Source organism: Lissotriton vulgaris, chromosome 5 (assembly GCF_964263255.1).
Source record: "Lissotriton vulgaris chromosome 5, aLisVul1.2, whole genome shotgun sequence".
Classification (NCBI taxonomy): domain Eukaryota; kingdom Metazoa; phylum Chordata; class Amphibia; order Caudata; family Salamandridae; genus Lissotriton; species Lissotriton vulgaris.
In genome coordinates this window covers 1,770,491,970-1,770,517,632 of record NC_141693.1, presented here as the reverse complement: position 1 = coordinate 1,770,517,632, position 25,663 = coordinate 1,770,491,970, and the positions used below count along the sequence as shown (strand labels likewise).

Genomic DNA, 25,663 nt, shown 5'->3' with positions numbered 1-25,663 from the left:
CATGTAGCGAAGCGGCTCATTTGTTAAATTGTCCTGTTTTTAAGTTTTGCCTATTATCATTCGCTTGCGAATGTAATAGGCGAAAATTCAAGTGGTCAATCGACTCGTGAAACCACTGCGGTTTTCTCACAGTGCATGTGAGTCACGTGACCACAAAAGCGGGTCACGTGACTACACAAGCATGCGCATCTCCCTATTCCGCCTGCCACACTTCTCCTCCCCTCGCTTGCATTCCCGCCCCCCCCAACAGGATCTCCCGCCCCCATCCGGCTTCTCTCCGGCCTCTCTCCAGGCCATGTTCCTCCCCTGCCAGAGTCCACCCCGCCTCTAATTTATCTCTCACATCAAAGCCCCCAGGACCCCCCTCCCCCGCTCCTGATCATCTCAGACCCCCACCAACCCCCCGTCATCCACATCCTCGCGTTGCAGCTCTCTCGTCCCGGGCTGCTCGCCCTCTCCTTTGGTCCTTGCAGACCCCCTTACTGTCCGCCACATGCCCTCACCCTGACCACCACAGAACTCCGCCGTTTCTTCATGGACCCTTCAAAACACCAGATGCCATCGCCCTATAACCCTAGGAAACTACCCAGATCCCCCTCTAACTACCCAGACTCAGTCATAACCCTTCCCCTCAGCCCTCGCTCAACCCCGCCAGACCTCCAGCTCACGGCGCCCCCCCTGCAGACTCCTGCAGTATCTTAAAACCCCCCTCCGCGCATGAACCGAGACCCGATGAGGCTCCGCTCCAGCCTGCCCTCTTACATCCGCCTCCTCTTCCCCTCAGCGCTTGGCACGCTTCAGGCGCTACACAAATGGTTAACCTAGATATCTTCTCAGAACCCATTAGATCGTTTCCGATCCACTCAGCTCCTCCATACTCCCCCTGTCCGCTCTCTTACAGACTCCTCAGGATAAGTCTATCTACAAACCCTCTCAGGCTCCTTCAAACCAGCTCCAGTGTCACACAGAGGCCATGCACCACAGAGCGCTCAGGTCTCTGAATCCACAGACCAGTCACGCAAACCTCCTCACCTAAGACGCTTCGGACAGTCTTAACGTTGACGCAAGACCCCCTCAAACCATATCCGCTCTCATAAACTCCATACAACTCAGACCCCCTCAAACCATATCCACTATACAAACCCCGCCCCAGACCCCCTCAAACCATATCCGCTCTCATAAACTCCTTACAACTCAGACCCCCTCAAACCATATCCACTATACAAACCCCGCCCCAGACCCCCTCAAACCATATCCACTATACAAACCCCGCCCAGACCCCCTCAAACCATATCCACTATACAAACCTCGCCCCAGACCCCCTCAAACCATATCCACTATACAAACCCCGTCCCAAACCCCCTCAAACCATATCGCTCTCATAAACTCCATACATCTCAGACCTCCTCACTCTTCAGCCCCCTCCAGACTAACTTTCACGGCCATCTGTTCCCCAGCTCCAGCACCTCCCCTCTCTCTCCCGGCACACAGCCTTACTTGGATTTCTCCTCCCCCTCCCCAGCCAGATTCCCCCAGGCCATGTTCCCTCCCCTGCCAGAGTCCACCCCGCCCCTAATTTATCTCTCACATCAAAGCCCCCAGGACCCCCTCCCCCGCTCCTGATCATCTCAGACCCCCACTAACCCCCCGTCATCCACATCCTCGCGTTGCAGCTCTCTCGTCCGGGGCTGCTCGCCCTCTCCTTCGGTCCTTGCAGACCCCCTTACTGTCCGCCACATCCCCTCACCCCGACCACCACAGAACTCCGCCGTTTCTTCATGGACCCTTCAAAACACCAGATGCCATCGCCCTATAACCCTAGGAACCTACCCAGATCCCCCTCTAACTACCCAGACTCAGTCATAACCCTTCCCCTCAGCCCTCGCTCACCCCCGCCAGACCTCCAGCTCACGGCAACCCCCCTACAGACTCCTGCAGTATCTTAAAACCCCCCTCCGCGCATGAACCGAGACCCGATGAGGCTCCGCTCCAGCCTGGTTAATAGGAAATGTGAACGAAATACCGGGTTGTGGAAAGTTATACCGTCCTCTGCACAAGATTCGACTGCCAGAAACCTCAGATACCACTACCTCTACCTGTAAAAGTAAAGAAAAGTAGAACCGTGATATGCTAGAAAAGGAGTGATCACCACCTAATACAATGATTTGTCCAATAGGCAGACAGTTTATTTATCCTTACGGAGCAGCGGATTATCATTGACCAACTCCAACCAAGAAACAGTTTTGACCAAAGAAAGGTAAAAATAAATCTAATAAATCCATGACGAGATCGCCTATAAAAAGTTCTACCAAGGGGCGAAATAATGATTTTGCTTATTTTTTTTTTTTTTTTTTTTTTTAATGAACTTTACAGAAATTGAAAAAATCCAGATACGGTTATACATCGCCAATTTTATAAAAAATGCTATTAACCTACAAACATCGAATGTATGTAGAAATTTGATACACCAGACCTTAAGAAGTAAAAAAACATCAGAATTAAGGAAAAGATAATAGGAGTGTCTCTAAGCTAGTGGGCCACCCCATATGATTGCCTTGAAACTATCTGGCACCTAAGGATGCAAATAAAAGGGTGAGACCAAACAGAAGTTGTGGGACTCACGAATACAGAAGGGAACGGTTATTTGAAAAATGTAATGTATAAGAGCCAGTCTTGGTTACACTATGTGAAGAATGTGGAGTAAATGCAGTGTCTTTATTTAAGGAATAGATTTGCTGTGACACTAGGATATGATGTTTAGTCAGAAAATGATGAATACTGTTCAGCCGCAAAGATAATATACCAAATGCTAATATAGTATGTTTATTATTCTTTTTTTAAATTCCAGTGATTTTAAATAACACACTGTCCTGAAGAAGGTGACGACATAATATCACCGAAACGCCGCGTCGACAATTTTCTGTTTGTGTGATAAATTTGTTGTGTAGCAAAGTGCACCCTGTTTTTAACTATTTTGTGATTATTGCCTGATCATGTGTTTTTAACTAAAAAATTTTTATGAATAAATGTATGTTCCCCAAGTCGGTTTGAACAGAGAATAATTTATAATAAATTTTCTTTTTTATACATGTCACAGTTGAAGTGTTTATATATGTTTTACAATGTTAAGTCTGTCAGAATGATGTTCACTAAGGGGTATGAAATAGAGTGTAAATTCAGTGATCCCAGCACAACTTTGTGATATTTGTTTGGCTCACCCTAAGCGCCTTCTGTAAATTTTCAGAGACGCAAGTCTCTCCTTTCTGACTTGATGAAAAGGGAACTTGTATTGTTTTTCCGCTCCAGCCTGCCCTCTTACATCCGCCTCCTCTCCCCCTCAGCACTTGGCGCGCTTCAGGCGCTACACAAATGGTTAACCTAGATATCTTCTCAGAACCCATCAGATCGTTTCAGATCCACTCAGCTCCTCCATACTCCCCCTGTCCGCTCTCTTACAGACTCCTCAGGATAAGTCTATCTACAAACCCTCTCAGGCTCCTTCAAACCAGCTCCAGTCTCACACAGACGCCACGCACCGCAGAGCGCTCAAGTCTCTGAATCAACAGACCATTCACGCAAACCTCCTCACCTAAGACGCTTCGGACAGTCTTAACGTTGACGCCAGACCCCCTCAAACCATATCCGCTCTCATAAACTCCATACAACTCAGACCCCCTCAAACCATATCCACTATACAAACCCCGCCCCAGACCCCCTCAAACCATATCCGCTCTCATAAACTCCTTACAACTCAGACCCCCTCAAACCATGTCCACTATACAAACCCCGCCCCAGACCCCCTCAAACCATATCCACTATACAAACCCCGCCCAGACCCCCTCAAACCATATCCACTATACAAACCTCACCCCAGACCCCCTCAAACCATATCCACTATACAAACCCCGCCCCAGACCCCCTCAAACCATATCTGCTCTCATAAACTCCATACACCTCAGACCCCCTCACTCTTCAGCCCCCTCCAGACTCTCATGCATCACAGCTCTCTCTCAGACCCCCTCACCCCACAGAGTCCTAGGCCCTTCCGACTACAAATCCATCTTCGAACCCTCAGAAGTACTTAAACCCATGCCCTCGGGCACTCCTGATCTGCACCCCACCCCGTGTACACCTCCACAGACACCCCGAGCTCTCCTTCCCTCCACTCTGCCGGCCGCCCCGGGGCTGGGACTGGGTCAAGGGCTCTGTGGGGGGCTCCCCTCAGCCCGGGAAGGATGGTGGGTCACCGGGATCGGTGCACTCGGAGGTGTATACTCCAAAGAAGTCTGTTCCACCTCCTCCTCCGTTACCTAGAGGCCCGCGTCCGAGGACTCCTACCCCTCCTCCGTTGCCTCCTCTGCCTGACAAGCCTCCACCGGTTCCGCCGTGGTCGGTCTCGTTGCCCAGGCTCCCGACCCCTCCCAAGAAGACTCCTAAATCTAAGGAACCACGTAAGCCCAAGTCGGCCACCCTGGAGAAGCCGGTGGACCGTCCGAGGCCCAGGAGATCGAAGTCTCGCTCCAGACGGAGAGAACGATCGAGGAGCAGGCACAGGTCCTCCACCCGTTCCAGACAGCACCATAGGAGACATAGATCCAGGTCCGATACGTCTTCTAGGACCCGCTCCTATTCCCCTACTTTGTCCGATTCCCCGGAGACTAGGGTGTCTCCTATCGATGACATCGGTACATTCCAGGAGGTTCTCCTGAGGGGGGCTGTGAAGTTGGGTATCACGGTGACGGCTCCTACACCTACGACGTCCATGATATTCGAGACTTTGCACAAGAAGCACCTGTCTCGCCCTCTGTTGCCCTTGGTTCCGGGACTGGTTGAACCAGCTGTTTCTTACACCTGCGGTGGTAAAGGCTGCCCCGTCCAGACTTTTGAAAAAATACAGGGCACCGGACTCGGACCCTGCCTTCCTGAGGATGGACCCAGTCCCCGACTCAGTGATAGTGACGGCGGCCAGAAAACAACATTCTACCTCCCCGTCCTCCACCGTGCCTCCGGACAAGGAGAGCCGCTGGATTGATTCGGCGGGAAGGAAGGCATGTGGGACTTCTTCCACGACAATGAAGGCTTCCAGCGACTCTGCATTACTGGGACGATATGACCGTGCGCTTTGGGATTCCATGGAGCAGTTCGCGGACCTTGTGCCGCGTGACAGGAGGGAGGACTTCATGGAAATTGTCAAGGAGGGGATGCTGGTCTCGAACCAGGCCATCAGTGCCGCGGCGGATATCTCCTTGTTAGCTGCCCATGGCTACTGCCACGGTATCAACCAGCGCCGCCATGCTTGGCTCAGGCTTACATCTCTCAAGCCTGAGGCGCAACAGCGAGTGGCCAACCTGCCGTTTTCCGGGGACACGCTCTTCGGTAAACACGCAGATGACGAGATGGCCCGGATGAAGGCCGAGGCAGAAACACTGACGGTGGTGGGCTTGGAGAAGCCAAAAGACAAGAAACCCTACCGCCAGTTCCAACGGCGGTTCGGCTCACAGGGGAAAGGAAGAGGACAGTCTTCGGGACAACAACAGCAGCAACAACAGCAGCAGTTCCGAAGACCTTTCCAAAAACGTCAGAGGGGTAGAGGTGGACAGCAGCCCTCTACCGTGAACAAGGGCCCGGCCGGGTCTTGACCCTGAGCGGTTACCTCCCCGTCATCCGTTACCCGCTCCGGTGGGGGGAAGTGTTCAATTTTTTCTGGCAGAGTGGAGAAAAATTACTCAGGACAAGTGGGTGCTGAATATTGTTTGCAATGGATACAGTCTTCGATTCATCAGCCCTCCTCCAGCGATCCCTCCGATCAGCTCGCAGTATCAACTGCGCGAGCTCCAGGCAGAGGCCGATATCCTGTTGAGGAAAAGGGCGATAGAAGACGTACCTCGGTCTCAAAGAGGAAGAGGTCTGTACTCCCGGTTCTTTCAGGTTCGCAAGAAGGACAAGAACGAGTTCAGGCCCATTCTGGACTTGAGACAGGCAAACAAGTGGATTCGCAGAGAAAAGTTTCGCATGTTGTCGTTGCATCAGATTTATCCTCAGTTGCAACAGGGGGACTGGCTTTGTGTCATAGACCTACAAGATGCGTACTTCCACGTGCCCATCGCACACAAGCACAGGAAGTTTCTGCGATTTCAAGTCGGCACCAATCATTACCAATACACGGTGCTGCCTTTCGGACTGAAATCTGCACCCAGGACATTCTCGAAGTGCATGGCAGTGGTAGCGGCACACCTAAGGAAAGACAGGGTGTTTGTCTACCCGTACCTGGATGATTGGTTGATCAAGGCCTCCTCCTTCTCAGAAGCTCAAGCAGACTTCCGGAAGACGTGCGTTCTCTTGAACAAGCTGGGGTTGCACATCAACATGTCCAAGTCTGTCCCGATCCCGGTCCAATGTATTCAATACTTGGGGGCCACCATCAATACGCTGTCAGCAAGCGTGTCTCCTTCGGAGGAGCGACGGAGATCGGTCCTTCGGAAGGCTCAGGCTCTTATGACCGCTCCATCTACAACAGTGAGGACGGTGTCTTCTCTACTGGGGTCGATGGCCTCTTGTATCTTCCTCACTCCTCATGCACGACTACACATGAGGCCTCTGCAGGAGTGCTTGGAGGATCAATGGGACCAGAGGAAAGGATCTTGGGACGACAAGATACGACTGTCTCTGCATGCTCTTCAGTCTCTGAAGTGGTGGTGTTCAGCGGAAAATCTCCTCAGAGGGGTTCCCTTCCACAAGGACATTCCTACTCAGACGATCGTGACGGATGCTTCTCTCCAGGGCTGGGGAGCGCATTCGGGAGACTTACAGATCCAAGGCACGTGGTCTCAGACGGAGTCCACGTATCACATCAATTTCCTGGAACTCAGAGCTGTTCACTTGGCGCTGAAGGCCTTTCATCCGTCCTTCCGGACCAACTCTCTGCTTGTACAGACGGACAATACGACCACAATGTATTACCTCAACAAGCAGGGGGGGTCGAGATCGCGCACCCTGTCCCGGGAGGCGCAGACGATCTGGCACTGGCTTCTGGCAAGAGGATTGACGATAACGGCTACCCATCTGCCAGGTGTGCAGAATGTTCAGGCGGACGCACTGAGCAGACTGATTCAGGAAAACCACGAGTGGGTCATAAACGACGACGTACTAGGAGAAGTCTTCGCAAGGTGGGGGACTCCAGGCGTAGATCTGTTCGCCACCGCCGAAAACAGCAAATGCCGAGACTTCGCCTCCAGGTACTACCAGCAAGGGACGCTGGGGAATGCACTCTGGATCAACTGGTCGAACAGCTTGGTTTACGCTTTTCCGCCCATCCCTCTGATTCCGGCGGTAATCATCAAGCTGTCCAGGTCCAGGGCACGAATGATCCTGATTGCCCCGGAATGGCCCAGACAGTGGTGGTTCACGGATCTCCTACACCGGTCCCTCCTTCCACAATTACGGTTGCCGTGCAGGCCGGACCTTCTCACGAACTTCAGGGGGCAGATGGTGCACCCCAACCTCTCATCCTTGAGTTTGGCGGCATGGCTCCTGAGGTAGTGCAATATGGCCATTTGAATCTGCCAGAAGATTGCATGGACATACTGAAGGAGTCTAAGAGGCCCTCCACTCGGACGTCCTACGCTTACAAGTGGAAGAGGTTTTGTATCTGGTGTGTGTCCAGGAACTGTGATCCTACGACGTGCAAGGAAGATGTCATCCTTCCCTACCTTCTACATTTGGCGCGATCTGGCCTTAATGTTTACTCTATTAGGGTTCATCTCGCTGCATTGACTGCCTACAGGAAAAGCCCTTCACAGACTTCCTTCTTTCAGATCCCTGTGATCAAAGACTTTTTGGAAGGCTTGAAGAAAGTGTTCCCTCCTGTCAGGCTCCCTTCACCTTCATGGGAATTGAATGTGGTGCTGTCCAGTTTGATGAAGGAGCCTTTTGAACCCATTCATAAGGCTTCGTTGCAGCACCTGTCCTGGAAGGCGGCGTTCCTCGTGGCCATTACATCGGCCCGCAGGGTGAGTGAAGTTCAGGCGTTGTGTTGTAATGAACCTTATACTGTATTTCATGCTACTAAGGTTGTTAAGCGTACTCACCCTAAATTTCTTCCCAAGGTTATTTCTGACTTTCATGTCAACCAAACCATAACTTTGCCTACGTTTTTTCAGAATCCTTCATCTCCAGCGGAAAGGTACTTACATTCCCTGGATGTGCGGAGGGTGTTGACATTTTATCTGGATAAGACTAAAGATATTCGTAGGTCAGACCAATTGTTTATCAATTACGGATCAGTCAGGACGGGTCTTGCGACCTCTAAGCAGTCCATTTCTAGGTGGATTGTGTCCTGCATACAACTATGTTACCAGAAAGCTAATAAGACCTTAGGGGGTAAGCCTAAGGCTCATTCCACCAGGGGCAAAGCTGCCACGACAGCATTGCTCCGTAATGTGCCGATTGCAGAAATTTGCAAGGCCGCCACTTGGAAGTCAGTTCATACCTTTGCTAAGCATTACTGTCTGGACGCTGATGCCAGAGCAGATGCTCAGGTTGGACAGGCTTCGCTGCGGAATTTGTTCGCACAATAGTGGTGTTGGTTTCTTTTCTCCACCGCCGCTTTGGTGTGGGGATGGGCTTGCCATTCTATTCACTAGATTATGACTATACACAGAGATCCCCTACTACAGAAGGAGTAGTTTCTTTTCTGTAACTCCAGTTCTGTAGTAGGGGTATCTCTGTTATAGTCATAAGCGTCCGCCCTCCTCCCCGGTGGAGGGAGATATTCATGTGAGAAATGCTACAGGTCTGGCGTGTTACGCCTTCAAAAAGAACTGAAAGTATGAGAGACCTGCAAGGCATTCTGGGATACTGTGAAGTTCTGGAAAGTTCTCTTAAAGGCACAGTACCCTATTCTGAGACACATAATGGCAGCCTATGGGGCTTGTCTGTCCATGTCTTCCTCTCTATATTCCAGAGGGGTTTGTACTGAAGACAATGGAAATCTGGACAGGCTTTGCTGTTTTTGTGGATTTTTGGTGGAATTTCTAGCTGAAGTACTGGACAGTGTAGCCTTTTTTGGGCTGCATTATATGTCTTTAAATTCTCTCTTAAGTGTCTACGCAGTTCTGCATTTTTCGACACTTTAGAGATTATTTTTGATTGCTCCGTGGTCCACGCACATGGGCGGGACTATTCACTAGATTATGACTATAACAGAGATACCCCTACTACAGAACTGGAGTTACAGAAAATAAACTACTCCTTCTCTAGGTTCGGAATTCCACACATGATAAATGGCACCTATCACAGGTTTTCCATTTCCAAATGGGGGATAGCATGCACATTTGGTGCTTTGGACACCAGAATCTGTATGTCCTGGGGTAAACGACTTTTTCATTTACAATGACATTACTTGATTAATGCTTCACGAAGGGAAAAAAAAAACAATAACATTTAAGTATTTAAGTATTAATTATTTAAAAAAATTAAAAGCCATTGTTTATTGTAATATCAATACATCTAAGTCACGTCAATACAAAACATGTTACATTACAAATACTAAAAGTGTCACATATGCTAAAGTTAAAAGTATTGGCATTGTCAATAACAATATATAAATATAAAATGTCATTTACAAAACCAATAGCTCCAACTTTCCAAATGCGAAACCTATTGGCAACGCTAGTGCTTGTTCTCAATAGCATTTCTGCTGTGACTTTTTGCACATATTTGCGTGTGCAACAATGTTGGATTAGTTTCTCTGAAACTACTTTGTTTACATATCTAGCTTTGCACAACATTATCACAATGCCTCGAACATCATGTACAAGGCCCTTCTACACACTATGTACAAATGTCGTTCATCCATGGGGCACCAGGGCTTTCTACATATCCATAACATGGCTAATCTATACACACATCACAAGGCTGCCTCTTATTATAAATAAAGAGCATCCCAAAAGATTAGCGGAGGATGCGCTTCAACTGACACCAAGGGTTCCTGCATGCTGAGACTTTGCCACGTAGCGCTCAGACATCTCATAAGGGGTGTCCTCTTTGTGACCAAGACGGGGTCATACATTCTCTCCCACCAGGTAATTGGGTTGGATCGTAGGGTTTGCAGAGTAGGAGTGCCCCTGATTACTGCCTTGTTTATGTGCCTGCATATGTACACTGTTTTAGCACCATTATAGAACTGGTTCTACTATTTACTGTTTTGGTGCTTGCAATCACTTTCATCTGGTTGTGTCTACTGATCGCGCAAACACAACAGGTGATGGACCGAATGTGGATCAATGTCACACACTCAACCCAGTCCAAAGATCTGGGCCCAAATCCATCGTTTTTTTGCACTCCACACCACCCTGGGTTAGACAATGGCGATATGCAAATCAGCTCTGACCCTGTGCCCCATGGGAACAGTCCAGTCCGAACTACAAAAGCCATGTCCTTCCCAGAACGGAATCAAGCATCCGAGGACCGGACCGGTTTCGAGGTAACACCTCTCATCAGCCCGGCTAGCTTGATCGCAGCATATGTATTCTATACAAGAATAACGTTGGCTCAATAAATATATTGAAAACGTACCACTGTGTATTCTGTATATTTCTCTGAGCACAAGTAAGCACGAGTGACTGAGCAAAAGGTACTGATCTGTTTTGACGATCCCTGAGGGGTCAGGGTTGTCATTTTCAGTAGTCGCCAGAAACCATCCGCTCCCTCGTAAGGTTAGGGGGCTTATGGTGGCACTGTGAGCTAGCTGGCCTCTAGGCCAACATAACTTGCGTGGGTGCCCGGAATCAGTCTAGGCACCTCACCCAAAGTTTATGTTGTCCAACAAAGGTGCAGGTCCTAGAGGGAACTAGACAACATTACTGCTATGGGCCTCACCAATTGCCGCTTGCAGGCCCCTCCCAGCGACAAATTACAGAGCTTGACACAGCGTGGCGCTCCGCCCCCGCCATCCTCTCTTCAAATCAGAAGCCGCTCCACTGGCTCTCGAAACGTCCCCTGCTATGTTTGTCATACTTGGCCGCCCATGGCCGTGGCGGTGAGCACGCCCACACAGCTGCAGCCACACTGCTCGCCAATTGATGCACCTGATGCACTGACACCCACGTGCCTGGAATGAGCAGGTCCATACAACCTGCCTCCGCGGGCAGGCGCATGGCATCCTGCACTCGTCCGTCCATTGCTATACTTAAAAAAAAACTTCTAATTAAATCGCAACCCGTGTCACCTTCCCAAAATGGTGACACAGTGCGCGAAATGGTTAGCTTTATGATTGGGCTTCAAGCCCAAACGACTATACCCCAAAAAGAGTCCAAATGCAGCCTGGGCTGCACCAGTGGCCCATAAACACTGTGGGGGCACACCTCCCTGCAGTCGATTGCCCATCAAAGCCCCACTGTAAAGTCCTGTACGTTCTAGCTCTGAGACACGCCTTCTACTCTCCAATTAAACGTATTGCAACAGTGCTGATAAGTGCAGGTTTTCTCCCTTTCAAATTAAAGAAGTGTATGCACTCAGTACCGGAGAGCACCTGTCCACTTAAAGCATTGGTGATTCCAAGTTATTACAGCGTGCTTGGTGTCCGCTGCACCTCCATACAATGGAGAGAAATCCTGACAGATGGTAGGGAAAAGATTTTCACCCAAATTGGTCATCACCATATCGGGGAGCAATCAGGAAGAATTTTTAAATGCCTATTTTCTTCATGGGCATTTACCATAATGCAACTCATTACTCAAATACTTGAGGTTAAAATTAGTAGATTGCTAAACTGTCAGGACATTCTGACACACAAGTCTAAAAGCCCCAAATTGAACTTTCTGAGACAATCACGTGGCCAAGTAACAAAGTCCGTGGAATTCATATTTTTTTCTGTTTACAAATTAAAACATGGTTCATTGTACTTCTGTCGAGTCTTGGGAGATCGAACAACTCTTAAAACCTTCCCTCCCCCCAAACTCTGAAAAGACTGAGTTCACGGGACAAAAACAACATCACCATAGGAACGCTAGAGGGCAGAGGTAGGAGACTCTTTCTATCTCCACACTATGAACGGGTTTCAGATTTATAATCGAAACAGAAAGTAAACGAGTTCAGCCTAGCGAGAGGCACAACAGGAAGTGCAAAGACCAACGGTGCACCCATCCGAGAAGGCTGGCGGGCGGCGCACGGAAGGCACAAATCTAAGATTTCACAGTACGTACCTGGGGGCAGAAGGGGCGGTTTCTTAGTTCATATGGGAACCATTAACTCTGAAAAGAGTATAAAGTCATGTCACACCTCCAGATACTTTAAACTTTGTTCTTGATTTTAATTCCCCTCGCCTATTGTTCTTGTTAAGTGTCATGAAAATAGCGCACACTGCGACACTTGTATTGAGGCGCTGTCTGTAATACGGGAATGGTTACGGGTACATGGAGATGTTGTTTTAGGGCAGCGTCTTGAGATTCTGTTTCGAATTGTATACTTTTTTTTACAAACAAGGCTTAGCATAGGTTTGCTCAGCGAAGTTTCTGCGCTAGGTAAAAAAACAAACATGGGAAACAGAAACAAAATTGAGTGATAGTCGGGGGTCATGACATTTTCTTTTACGGCTCGATCATTTCACTCTTTTCAGTTTGTCTCTTGCCAGGCAGGAGGAGTAAGACCAATAAATCCTCTGTGTTTTTTTTAATTTAAATATTTACAGTCTTGAATTGATGACGAGAAATACACCATTATAAATATATGTCTGCAAACAAGATTTATCAACTATTTACTGCTTGCTGGCTTGGGAGAACTGATGTGCATTTATAGTGTGTGTGTGCCTGGCACATTTAGCGTCGATAAAAGCTACGCTCACTCATGACTTTAAGGCCGGTAAATTAAGGGAGTACAAGGACTTTTGTCCTAATGCGGGGAGTATAAGTGGTCTTTCTATGTGTAGGTGCCATCTTGTTTTTTTCATTCTTGCTTTTCACAAGTCTTAATCCTAACCTTCACGTTCCTGCTGTTTTACATCTGTTCCTTATATGGTTAGCTTTCATCTAGATTATGGGTCAGAACCCCACGGTGCTAACTAACCTTCTAAAGTTGGCCTTTGGGGTAGGTTCCAGCATGGTCAAATATCTTGAATTGTGCTAATAATTCTTTAAAAAAAAATAACTTCTCAAGCTTATAATTTCTTATGGTTCTTATGCTTTGATTAGGATGGGATCTGAATTCATGTATGAGTTCTCTGACGACCCCTGCAGTTTTCAGGTATCGCCAGCTGCTCCATGAACTGATGTTGCCAATCTAATATGGGCAGTCCGCAGGTGTTGCCAAGACTGTCCTCTGCTTTCTGTACCTCTGTTCCATGGCATTGCGTCAGCGTCACCGCCCAATGCAGCAGAGATTCCAGTATTACCTAGTTTGATGTCACTGATTTGATTTTCTTTAGAAGAACTAAAGGCTAAGGCTGAGATTGAGATTGACTATCGGCAATCACACATATAAAATCAACTACCCACCAACACTCACCAAAAAAGCCGCTAAACGCTTTAAACACAACTTCCTTAGATCGCACCCTGAAACACCCTTTGCTGACACCTACTTCTCATCGGCCAATGGACCCTTGAACACCGATATCATCTTCCACACCACACGCAGAGCTCAGTGGAAAAAAGCGTTCCTCACCCTACTCAACGTCTCCACCACCAGGAAATCCACCCATGGCCTAACACTCTCCATCACACCATCCCAACTCTTCCCAGACAGAACCACCATCACTATTTCCAATAACGGGATTGTCCTAATTCAATCGACAGACAGAAACCTGGTACTTCTTGACAACCTGTTTCCCACTTTCAAAGAGCACCTATCCAATCCCCAGGCTTACACTCATATCACCCCCAGTCCTACCACCCCTGATGGCACAGCACCCACCCTTAACACAGTTCAGCACCAGAACGACACTCGCCTCACCTCCACACCCAGCACCATAGTCCATTATCCACCTGCTGCAGCTACCCCTCCCCACCCCTCAATCTCAGACAGAGATCTCGCCCCCTCATACACCACCCGCTCCCCCATCCCCCCTACAAACCCTCGTACCTCCGCTCATCTTCCCTTATCCCCCCCACACCTTTCACTCCCATCCCGTCCTCCACACCAATCTTCTCAGAACACCCTTCCCCCACACCAATCGTCTCAGAACACCCTTCCTCCCCCAACGGCACCCCACACAACATGACTCTCTCTCCGCCTATCTCCCCCCCCACACTTAGCACTCCCGTCCTCCACACCAATCTTCTCAGAACACCTCTCCTCCCCCAACTGCACCCCTTTCATGACTCTCTCTCCGTCTATCTCCCCCCCCACTCTTAGCACTCCCGTCACGCCTAGCCTTCACCCCTCCTTCAACCTCTCACCCCCCACTCTCACTCCCCACTATCCCACCTCCTCCCCCGCAACCGCCAGTCACCACACCGCCCTCTTCTGCCCTTCCCCCCCTAGCACTGATGCCCTTCCCAATAACGCCAACACCATCCCTAACACCTATCCTCTCTCTAACACTCCCAACCCCTTCACCAGCTCCTCCTCCTCGCCCCGATTCCCCCCACGTCTCCAGAAACCTATTCGCCTGCTCACTGCCTGTACCCCTCCTCAACTCCGCGCCCAACACCACGCTGGACATGATTATGTCCACCCTCCTCCAATTGAAAGAAGAACTACATTCCATCAAAGAGTTGCTCATCGCACACCCCAGACACCCCCCTCCCACCACCACCTTTATACCTAATAACACTTCCCCCGCGCCTCCTACTCGCCTTACCACACAACACTCCCCACACCGGACCTCTATCCCCTCTCGCAATACCAACAATCACAATACCAATCGCATTCGCATTACCACCAATCGGAATACTCCCTCTACACCTAACACTTCCTCCTCACCTCCTTCCCGCCTCATCACACAACTCTCCCCACACTGGACCTCTATCCCCTCTCGCAATACCACCAATCGCCCCAGACGCACTACCAATACGATCTCAGACCATGACACACTCGCCCTTCTCCACTCCTACGCCTCGGCTCCCCAAAATCGCCTAGCCACCAGCCACCTGTCCATCCCAACGATTATCCCTAACCCTCTCAGGCACCAAAAGGATAACTACAGAGGCGCCGTCCCCAACAACCTCACTAATGTGCCCATCACTATAGAACCTTCCACCACCCTCTGCGCCCCTAGCCTCAAATGCATACTTCTCAATTGCAGATCGGCTCAAAGACATTCCGCGGAGGTCGCCAACCTCATCATGTCTCATGAACCGGATCTAGCCATTCTGACTGAAACATGGTTGTCTGATTCTTCTACACCTATCTTGGATATCCTAGTCCCCCCAACTACTGTATCACTAGACTTGACAGGACCAAAAAGACAGGCGGTGGAATTGCCTGTATTTACAGAAGCAACCTCTCAGTCTCTAAAGCGCCCGCCCCTTCTCTTACTTCCTGTGAATACCTCTGCCTTGATGTCATCAGCGAAAGCAAACCGGTTTGCTCACTACACATCATATACCACCCACCTGGGGACAAGCTCTCCTTCTGCCAACAACTCATGGACACAATATCAACCAATTCAGGACGGCAAAACACCCAAATTTTCCTTGGCGACTACAATCTCCATTGGAATGACAGCAGTGACACAGTGGTAAATAGCCTCAAAGCTTCCTCAACGCCCTTGATCTCACCCAAATATGCAATAGCTCGACCCATGAGAAAGGTTCTATTCTCGACCTTATCATCTCCAAAGAGGACGCTATTCAACTTGAGTCAATCCAACCGTGTGACTGGTCAGATCATCATATTGTCTCCTTCCTTATCAATGAGAAAATCAAATTTAACACAGTACAACTCTCTAAGCCCAAAGTCTGGAAAAGGGACATGAAGAAACTCAACCCAAACTCCTTACCGCCTAACAGCTGCAATATCCTACTTCCCCCGTCCGGCGCTACGGACGTTCAACTCCTGACTGACCACTATCTAAATGCTATGTCCACAATAATCAATGAGGCTGCACCCATGCAACTGAAAAGAGTCTCATCCAAGATCTCCAACCCTTGGTATGACGGGAGCCTCAATGAGGATAGACGGGCCATGCGAATGGCAGAGCGCACTTGGAGGTCAGCCCCTCTGCACTGCACCTAAAAAACCTGAAGAAACAGAGAAACGCCTACTTCAGGAAAATAAAACGCTCAAAAAGAGATTTCTTCAGCCTCCAGCTCGCCCAAGCAAAAAACCGCCCAAGGAAATTGTTTGAGTTAATCAGAACACAATCCAAAGAACAACCCCAGACACTCAGCACCATGGGCGTTACACCTTCCTGTGAAGACTTCTCTGCTTTCTTTAACCAAAAAACCGACAACATAAGAAGTGATCTCCTCAATGACGCAATCCTTTACTCCAACCCCCAACACACAGCAGTGCCTGAACCAAAGAACAAGGCTACATGGTCATCCATTGGCACCTACTCCGAAAAAGAAATTGGCAGATTGCTCAGCACCCTGAAACCATCCAATCACCTCACTGACCCCCTTCCTGTAAACGCTGTAAAAGACTTTACCCCTTTGCTCCTCCCACTTTGGACTAAAATTATCAATAGCTCTCTTCAACAAGGATCCATCCCTGACGCCCTCAAAGTCGGACAAGTCACACCTCTACTAAAAAAACCAACAGCAGACCCCACTGATCTAAACAATTACCGCCCAATTACAAATATTCCCACCCTCGCTAAACTGTTGGAAAAATGCGTACAGCTACAACTGACTAAACACATAGACAAGTTTGATCTCCTCAACGCTCATCAATCAGGCTTCCGTGCAGGGCACAGTACCGAAACTGCCATGACTCACATAGTGGACGACGCCCTCCAAATACTAGACCAAAACGATACCTGCCTCCTCATCCTTCTGGATCTCTCCTCAGCATTCGACACAGTTAAACATGAGAACTTACTCGAACTGTTAAACACAAGAATGGGCATATCAGGGACTGTTCTCAAGTGGTTCACCTCCTTTCTACACAACCGGTCACAAAGATTCAAACGCAATGTCCTCTCCGGTACCTGTATCGCTAGGCGTCCCTCAAGGATCCTCCCTCTCCCCAACACTGTTCAACCTAGTTATGGAACCTCTCACTACTTTGCTACAGACATCCAATGTTCACTTTCACATGTATGCCGACGACACCCAACTTTATCTCAAAATACAATCCCCCAAGGACATCATGGTTCTGAACACCACGATCAGAAACACCCAATCCTGGCTTGCCGAGAATCACCTCAAACTCAATGCCCTGAAAACTGAGTTCCTCCTGATCTCACCTCCCGCAAAAATCTCTACGGCTCAAATATGGCTTAAGCACTTAACGGCTCTAAATGTACAACCTACCGTCGTAGACTCAGCAAAATCTTTAGGCATAACACTTGACGCCAATCTCAACATGCAGCAGCACATCAGCAAGGCAACCAAAGGAGCGAACTTTCAAATCAACACCTTGAGAAAACTTAAACCCTTCCTCCCAGCCAAAGACTTCCAAACTGCAGTACAATCTATAGTCATCCCGCACATAGAGTACGGAAGCACCGCCCTCTGCGGGCTCCCCCTAACTACAACGGCTCCCCTAAGAGCGTCCCTTAACGCTGCAGCGAGACTCATCACTGGCTCAAAAAAGCACTCGCACATTTCCCCTGACTTTAAATCACTGAACTGGCTACCTTTTGAAGCCAGAATACATCTGAAAATCGCCTGCATGACTCACAAGGCTGTACACATGAACTCACCCGCCTACCTCACTCAAAAGCTGACAATCTCGGGTGGCTCTAGAATTACTGGAAGCACAAACAATCTTCTGCTGAAACCAGGAAGATTCCGGAAGGAAAAAACCTATAAACGCTCCTTTTCAGGAATGGCACCTAGGATCTGGAACTCACTCCCTCCTGAAACCAGGCTCATCTCCTCCAACAAACTGTTTAAGAAAGAAGTAAAAGCGATCCTCATGGCTAAATACACATGATCTATTACTCGGTATTTTCTCATGAATCCGCTCCGTAATTACCTACTTGTATTATAACTTATTTGATTGTATACGTTCCCTCTTTGTATATTGTTGACGCACCTGTCTGACTTTGCACACTGTACCTACACCACCTCAACTATCCCTACTTTTGTACTACTGATGCACCTGTGCGACTATACATCCTGCACTCACCTACCTCAACTATGCACACCTTTATGTTATCTCCTAAAACACGTTAAGCAGGCTTAAACAAGTATATGCTTACTTTTGTACTTTTATATTATTGGCGCAACTGTTTGACTATGCACCTTGTACAGACACTACCTCACCTGTGACCTACCTTGTTTGTTTTTTGACCTACCTATGTAACTATGCACCTTGTACCTATCTACCTCAACTATGTAACTATGCACCTGTACCTTGACATTCCCCCCCGTGCCCTTGTAAAGCGCTCTGATATCTGCAAAGATCTTGTTCGCGCTATATAAAACTTTCCAAATAAAATAAAATAAGACCCAAACCACTGGTTGTCAGGTTATACTTTCATTTGTGCAGTTTTGCAGTTAATGCATTTAACCAGTAAGCTGGCTTATCAGCTTGGTATGCAGGACTGGGTGTGATATTTGGGTCTTAAAGAGCAATTTATCACACAATAATAGCAGTTTGGCATTGGCACAAGATTGAGAATGTTCTGTAGCGAACCGAGCAGAATCCAGCGACCCAGCCAAATTGTACAGAATTCTGAAGGATTACTGACGGACTGGTCGTGAGCAGCCAAAGTGACTTTAGTTAGCCCTGTGCAGCCGAACCCTACCACAGGGATGGTTTGACAACAGACGCCAGTGCCTGGAGTAGGACATACTTGTGGTAAAAAAACAAACACAAATGAATACATTTTAAAAGAGTCAAAATCATGTGGTGTTAATCTATATAGTTCCTAATCTATGAGCCTGTGCGTTGGGCAGGGATGCTTGTTTTACATGTCCCTGACCAGTACTACCACTACTCTTCTTCTGTGAGTATCTCAGAGGTTGCAACTTCCTTTGCATGGTAGACCTTGTGTGACCCAGATCTTTTCCACTTTTTTTGACCAGATTATCAAAAAATTTTAAATTTATGATTTACACTACTGTATGTCAGGTGCAGCTGTCAACAATTGCTATCAGAACAGAAGTTTGCTCTTACTCTATTCCATAGTTCTTCCTTCCTGATCTTCAAGGCAGGGACAACCCCATAACGGACCATTTGACGGAGGTTGCTCCTTCTAGCTGGGCCTGTGACTTGAACATCCAGATCGGCAAACCAGGCCATTTCTGTAAGATTACATTTAATTTTCTTTTTGCATTTGTCATCCAGAGTAGGATTATTATTATTATTATTATTAACGAATTTTGTACCGCGCACGGTTACCCAGAGGCATCCCAGCGCTTATAGAGAATCAGAGCAAGCTGCCTATGTGAAGCAGAACAGATTTAGAATTATTCTGGAAATAGATAAGTTTTCAAATGTTTCCTGAACCTGAGCAGGTATGCCTAGACGTGGGTCTCGTGCTCTCCATACCACTGGAGTTAAGCTATCCTGGCTGATGAGGACTGAAACCCCCAAACCGGTCCTAGGATTCTTGTTTCCAATCCAGGGAGGACCTGGCCTGGCAGTTTGGGCTGGACTGTTCCCATTGGGCGCAGGGTCAAGACTGATTTGCTTATGGCTGGGTTCAAACTGGAATGGCATGATCAGCAAAACAAAGGATGGATTTAGGCCCATCTCTTTGTACTGGGGTGAATGTTTGACATTGTTCTTCATTCCATCCATCAATTGTTCTTTTTCCATGGAGTCCTTGGTGAGCCAGCTGTATGGTGTGAGGGATTAAAGCTGTTGGGATTGTAGATTTAATGTATAGTTTGTGCCTCACCACCACAGAAATCTCAGGGGGGCCTGATCAGGCCAATTAAGTGTTCTTTAAGGAACAACGTCCAGGAGTCTACGCTTGCAGCATGGTTGCAGTGTGGAAGCACTTATCATCGGTGGTAACTTCTGCAGTCTCTGCTAAGAAAAAACTCCTCAGACATAATAGTTGCGCTACCAGGTGAACATGGTCTTCACTTAGCTGCTTTCTACCACAGGTAAAATAACTGTCAGGATTATTCATCCCCAGATTATTTATATTGTATCGCTAAACCATAAATTGGCAGCTGTAGTCTCACGTTTTCAATCTTGGATTGTGAATGTTGGACTCTGCCCTAAAGCGAGGGATGGGTTTCTTGTAATCGGGGTTCACTTGAAAATGTTGACTATATAGCAACAAATGAAAGTGTTGGAACCCCAACTTGAATGCCATGCCTGCCAATAAGGGAGGGGCAATAGTCATTCAAAGCACTGATTAGTATACAAAGGAGATCTTTGTGCAATTAGGTGTGCAAGACAACTACACCAAATTGAGAGCTGATCCCACGAAGGAAATCACTGTGACCATCAGGAATATTACAAATGCAGGACTAGAGAAAGTTTTTTTGTCCTTGCATGAGCATGGTTACTTGAAAAACCTGCAACCCAGGATGTCCACTAATACACACTACCTAAGATCCACAAACGTATATCCAATCCACCCGGGAGACCTATCATCTCTGGTTGTGGCTCTGCTTTGGAACCACTATGTAAGTATATGGACGTTTTTCTCAAACCCATTGCATAGAGCACCACAGCCTACTTGAGGGATACGATGGAAACCATAACGTTGGTGGATAATCCACCTTTTGACCCCAATTAGCAAATACTGGTGACCATGTACATAACATTGTTGTACACTAGAATCCCCCAGAGGACTGCCCTTGAAATCATCAGAACAGTCATTAACGGCTGACCTAGACCGTTCCAAGTCTCCACTGAATTCATAGTTGATCTACTAGAGATTGCCATGACCAAGAACTTTTTCTTTTTTCAGGGGGATTACTATCTCCAGACAAAGGGGGTGACTATAGGGGCAAGTTTTGCACCAGATCTGGCCATCATCTATATGTATAACTATGAGCACACTCACGTTCTGAGCAACTTGAATCCATATAAATATCATATAGAAATTTGGAGATGCTATATAGACGATGTGGTGATGCTTTGGAGAGGTAATGAGTAACAACTTACTGAGTTCCATCTTTGGCTCAAAGGCAGATCTAATGACCTCCTATTTTCACTTAAATTCAACAACAAAGAGAAGCATTACCTGGATATCTTGATCAGGGCAGATGAGGGCAGGCTCCACACCACATTGTATAGAAAATCAAGTGAACGAAATACCCTCTTGTGTGACTCCAGCCACCATACCCGGAATCTTAGAGACAATTTACCCTTTGGCCAGTTCCTTAGGCTACGAAGGAACTGCACCAAAAAACATGACTTTTTTGAAGAGTCTGCCGACCTTATGATCCTCCTGACTGAGAGGGGCTACCAGGTGAGCCTACTTAGAAAAGCCCGCAAACGGGCATGGTTTTGTCGCAGGTAGTTCCTCTTAGAGCCCAAACAAAAGGTGGCCCCTGAGCAGTAACCATTGATTAGTGTCACAACATATTGCACCAGAAGCAATGAAGTCAGAAAGATCATCAACCGTCATTGGCATCTTGTGGGTGATAAAGTAGGAATCAACGAACCTCCGATGCATGCGTCCAGGAAATGCAAAAGCTTAAGGGACCATGTGGTGAAATCTTTACTTCCCACACAAACCAAGGACAATCATCTGTCATTTTGGAATATACCGACGGTTACGAATGACCGCCGGTTAAGGGACATTTTAAGTGTGGCTAGTGCAAGGCATGCACTATGACCAAGGCAATTAAAAATTTCTAACACAATGACTACACCCATACATTGCATGATCACATCAATTGCAACACTATAAGGGGAATGTTGGATAGGCCACAGGAAGGGCTCGCTCCCTCCCAGCATGACAGGGCCCGAGCCCCGGCCCTCCAGGTGTTACCCACAGAAGTACCCCGCACCCCGTCTCATACGGGACTCCTGCCCCCGGACATCTCTGTATCATGGGGCCGAACGACTACCGGGCCTCGCCCGGCCCGGCCGCCATCTTGGACACTGCACCACGAGGCCTCGTGGCCTCAGATCGACCCTAACCCTGGGCCTGGCCAGGCCCCGACATCCCGGCACCACCATCCACCCAGGAGGTGAACGGACCACTTGGCAGGTCAATGGGAGAAAGAAGTGTCGATGGCTCTCCCCCGCCAGGTGCCGATCGCACCCAGCTCCCCCCGGGCGCTGGCTCCACCCCCCTGCTGGGTGTCTGGACTCCCTCATCCCAGACCTCCCGACCTCCAAGTGCGAGGGTCCGGACATCAAAGGACGCCAGACCTATAACTGGGGCAGCTCCAGAGCAGGAAGGCAGTTGTATCCTGGAGTCGAGAGACACCGTGAAGAACTCATCCTTGACGGACTACTGGCGCTGCCGTAGTCCTGCCTTGCGAACTATCATCCTGCCTGCTGGCGCTGCCGCAACCCTCTGCATCCTTCATCTTCGTCGGGACCTGCTGGCACGGCCGCGGACCGTTGTAACTACCACCTTCATCGGGACCTGCTGGCGCCGCCGCGGACCGTCGCTACCTACGATCATCTCGGGACCTACCGGCGCTGCCGCGGCCCGTCCATCTAGAACGCCGAGCTCGAGGATTGTGAGCAATTCATCATATCATCGCATCTACCAGATTGGTAATAAGACTGTCCCGCTACTCCCTTCCCATCCAAGAGACTAGAATCGAGGGGACCCCTGAGTCCAGACCTCCTTGTACCATTCTACCGTACTTAAAGATCACTTATAAAGAACGTTAAACCTTATCTCTGTGTGGTGTACGTCTGTGGGGGGGAAGTTACTTGTCTGTACGATCGCTGGAGGGGTTCTCCCTGGAGACCTCTCCCATTGTCCTCGGCCGACCCTCCCGGTCCGTCTAACATTGGTGGCCAGCGGCGCGATCCGAATCAACGCGTAATCGTACAGAGAGTAGCTCACCCCACGACGAAAACACAATGACAACCAAAGAGAGCGGATCCACCGAGAAATTCCAGATGGAGAAATTGGAAGAATACAGCCATCGTGAATTGAAACAATTCTGCATGGAACTAGGCATTGCTACCACCGGTCTGAGTACTAAAGACGATTTCAAGCACGCCATTGAGTCATGGGCAGAAACCGGGGCCGTCAGACCCCCGGACCAAAACGTTGCAGCATCAGAGAGGAACACCACGGCTCCCGAGGAGCGAAGAACGGGTCTCTCGCAGGAAGAGATCCAAGAGAGAGAAAAAAGCAGACTGCATGAGTTAGAAATGGCCCGAATCAAAATGGACAGTGAGCTCAAATTAGCCGAACAGAAACTGAACCTAGAACATTTGCGGCTCCGAGAAGAACGGGAAGAAAAACAGAGGCAGAGAGAGCTTGAAGAAAAAAAAATTAGCGTACGAACACGAGCGCAATCTAGCAGAAATAAACCTACGGAAACAGAACAAAGAACTGGGGGTGCCCGAGCAACCGTGCACCCCAGGAACGACAGAAAAGAAAGTACACATCCCCAAGGATGTCGTTCGAGAATATTTCCGAGATGACGACATACAACAGTGGTTCAAGGCCTACGAGATCGCCATGACCTCCCACCGGATTGATCGAAGTGACTGGGGAGCCGGTCTATGGGGGAGGTTCGTCCATGAAGGCCGCGATGCCCTGTTACAGCTCCCAGACCATCTGATGACCTCCTATGACCACATGAAGGCGGCCCTCCTCACCCGATATGGGCTCACACCCGAAATGTACCGCCAGAGGTTCCGAGACTGCACCCGGATCCCAGGTACAACTTGGGTGGAATATGTAAACTATTTCAGCCGAGCCTTCGAGGGTTGGGTCAAGGGAAGCCATGTAACAACCTACGAGCAACTTTTTAATCTCATGGTGTGGGAGCACCTCTCTAACAACTGCTTCGTCGAGCTCAGGCAGCACCTCCTCGACAGTAAATTGACTGACCCACGGCAGCTCGCCGCCGAGGCTGACCGGTGGGAGAGCACTCGAGTAGGCCGGAGTGGGCCACACGAACAGAACCGGAACAACCAAGGTCAGCACCGTCCCCGAGGAGGAGGAGGAGGCCAGGGACGAGGAAGAGACACCGTCCCGGCCGCTTCCGCTGCAAGCACCCCGCCCCCGGCCAACCGGGGCCACCCCCCGGTGCGCCCGGGGTTCCGAGCCAATGTCACATGTCACCGATGCCAGCGAGTCGGCCACTACGCCAATGACCCGAACTGTCCACAGAACCAGACTCCGAGACCCCGCCAGGTAGCTGCCGCCGCCCTGGGGGGAGAACAAATCTCCGAAGAACAGGAGGAGTGCGAACAAGAACAACAAGAGTGGGAACCGGCCGCCATGGTTCTAGCGTGCCTAGGGGGAAGAGACATGGTCCCGCGGGCTCCCCTACCCGCCAACACCAGAAAATATGGTCAGTGGGTGAACATTAATGGGCGCAGGGCCGAAGCCCTACGTGACACAGGGGCCAGTGTGACGGCCGTCCGCTGTCACCTGGTGACCCCAGAGCAGATCCTGCCGAACATTCTCTGCCCCGTCCGTTCAGCCGACAATTCGGAGAGTCTATGTCAGATGGCCTGCGTCCCCTTCGAATGGGGAGGAGTATCCGGCATGTTGAAGGTGACGGTCCGAGATGACGCCCCCGTGGACTGTCTCCTGGGAAATGATCTTGAGAGTTCCCCGTGGGCCGCCGTAGAAAGAAGAGAACACCTGGGGATGTTGGGCCTCCCGGACTGGGCTTGTGTAACCACCCGGTCCATGGCCGCCCGTACCATCCCCCGACCAGAAGAACCCGAATGGCCAGCACCTCCTCCCCCGATCGCTCCAGTAGAAGACACCGACCTCCCGGAACAAACTCCCGAAGGGCTCGCTCAACCCCAGGACCTTCCCAGCCTGGCTCAGTGGTGTCAAGAGGGGGGGCCCACCCAAGAACAGTTCCGTCAAGAACAGAAGGCCTGTCCCTCCCTAGAGGGACTCCGCCAGCAAGCCCTCGCCCAGAGCGCAGGGGACACCACCGGAGCCCATTGGATCTATTGGGACAACGACTTGTTGTACAGTGAACAGAGAATCGCGGAGTTAGGGGCCAGTCGAGTGCTGGTGGTGCCCCTCCGTTTTAGAGACTTCTTGTTAAATCTGGCCCACGATGTCCCCCTGGCTGGACACCTGGGTCAAGACAAAACCTACAGTCGCCTGGTGACCCACTTATTCTGGCCCAAGATGAGAAACAACGTCCTCAACCACTGCCGGTCCTGCCCCACGTGCCAGGCCAGCGGGAAAAGCGGCCGCAAACTTAAAGCACCTCTGCAACCCTTCCCAGTTGTCACCACCCCGTTCGAGAGGCTGGGCATAGACATTGTGGGGCCCCTGGACCCCCGTACAGCACAAGGACATCGGTTCATCCTGGTACTGGTGGACCACGCCACCCGCTACCCCGAGGCTGTTCCCCTGCGAACTGTAACAGCCCCGGTGGTCGGCCTGGCCTTAATGGGGATCTTCTCCCGGGTGGGCTTTCCCCGAGAAGTCGTCAGCGACAGAGGCACAAACTTTATTTCAAAATATATG

At 49.4% G+C, this 25,663-nt stretch overlaps 1 protein-coding gene across 4 annotated transcripts in view; it reads left to right on the top strand.

Annotated features, from left to right (window-relative positions):
• The first annotated feature begins 12,009 nt into the window (after positions 1 to 12,009).
• IFI35 (interferon induced protein 35) overlaps positions 12,010 to 25,663 on the top strand; it is a 247,484-nt gene continuing 233,830 nt past the window's right edge. The window contains exon 1 of one of the 4 annotated variants that reach the window (XM_086924056.1): positions 12,010 to 12,195. The gene's annotated coding sequence lies outside the window, so the exon portion shown is untranslated. The remainder of the gene's footprint in view (positions 12,196 to 25,663) is intronic. The other 3 variants (XM_086924058.1, XM_086924055.1, XM_086924057.1) reach the window with 3 other exon arrangements.